Source organism: Rana temporaria, chromosome 4, assembly GCF_905171775.1.
Source record: "Rana temporaria chromosome 4, aRanTem1.1, whole genome shotgun sequence".
Classification (NCBI taxonomy): Eukaryota; Metazoa; Chordata; class Amphibia; order Anura; family Ranidae; genus Rana; species Rana temporaria.
The window spans coordinates 54,796,667-54,798,018 of NC_053492.1; the positions used below are offsets into that span (position 1 = coordinate 54,796,667).

At 38.0% G+C, this 1,352-nt stretch overlaps 1 non-coding gene across 1 annotated transcript; it reads left to right on the top strand.

Moving 5' to 3' along the window:
* The first annotated feature begins 770 nt into the window (after window positions 1-770).
* LOC120938589 lies at window positions 771-952 on the top strand. Its single transcript, XR_005749154.1, has one exon. It is a non-coding gene; the product is annotated as a U2 spliceosomal RNA (small nuclear RNA).
* The last annotated feature ends 400 nt before the right edge of the window (window positions 953-1,352 follow it).

The window sequence follows — 1,352 nt, forward strand, 5'->3', positions numbered from 1 at the left end:
ACAGCATGCTTGGCCAATCATCAGCGCTCAACGCCGCAGTGAATTATGGGACGTTTTACGTCACTCGAATTTGGCGCGAACGACCCGTTTTGTTCGGGTTTCGAACGACCAATGTTCGAGTCGAACATACGTTCGTATCGAACGCGAAGCTCATCCCTACTGGGAAGCAACACATTTCTCTTTACTTTCAAACGAGCAAAAAGATTTAGCATGGAGTATTGTACAAGAGATTGTTCCAACAAGGAGTTTCCAACATCATCGAGGACTGCTTAGAAGTGCACAGTGTGTAAGAGAAGAATGCTGTATGGAAGAAACGACACTTCATCTTTTTTGGAATTGCAAATTTGCACAGGATGTTTGGAGGAAAATCGGACCTCTGCTAAAAAATTTGAGTACCTTAAAATACTTCAATCACGAAATTCTCTTTTACGGCTTGGGAATTGGAAAAAAAGAATTTAAAAAAGTATGGTTGCTTATTAACTCAATCAAATTGGCCTTATGGAAAGTAAGAAATATTTATTTATTTAGAAAAGAAAAAATATCAGTTGAAGGTTGTATACGTTTAGGACTGAGTTTTTTTACACATTTATTATTTAAGAGATATAAAACATTTTGGAGAGGAGAAATCAGAAAAATATTGGAATTTTAAGTGATGGAACAGATTAGTTTAAAAGAAAAAAATATAATAATAATATATATATATCTAAAAAAAATCCACAATGATGGTATATTTTAAGACTTGGAGTTGGAAAGACTGAAGACTTGAGACTAAAGATTTCTGAGTGGAAAAAAAAAAAAATCTGTTCTTATCAGTTTAATATCTGATACGTCCCCTATCTGGGGACCATATATTAAATGGATTTTTAGAACAGGGAGATGGAAGAAGAGCTTGCTCTGTCCACTCCACGCATCGACCTGGTATTGCAGTACCTCCAGGACCGGTGCACCCCTCTCTTTTACGCAGTGTCAAAAAATAGATTTAACTGGAAAATCATCCAACTTGTTTGTCTTGTGTCTTCTTGTTGCTGACAATGTTTCTTGCTTAAACTCAGTTCCTTGCTATAATAAACTGGCATTTAACCCTTGTGTCTTTGTCTTCAATGCTTCTTGTCACTTTCTTGCCAAATGCCACTACTTTATGAAGTTACCTATTCAGCAACACCTAGATTTAGTCAGGGCATCCAATTTTCGACAAGTCAGCTAGTGTTCTACTCCTCCCTTGCTCGCTCGCTCACTCTCCTAAGGCCCAAAATGAAGCCTTCAATAGCAGTGACCACCCTGCTGTCAAACAAGGGGGCTGAATTTGCTCCATTGCTGTGTACCTTGCTGCATGCAGCAGCTAGCTTGAAAAG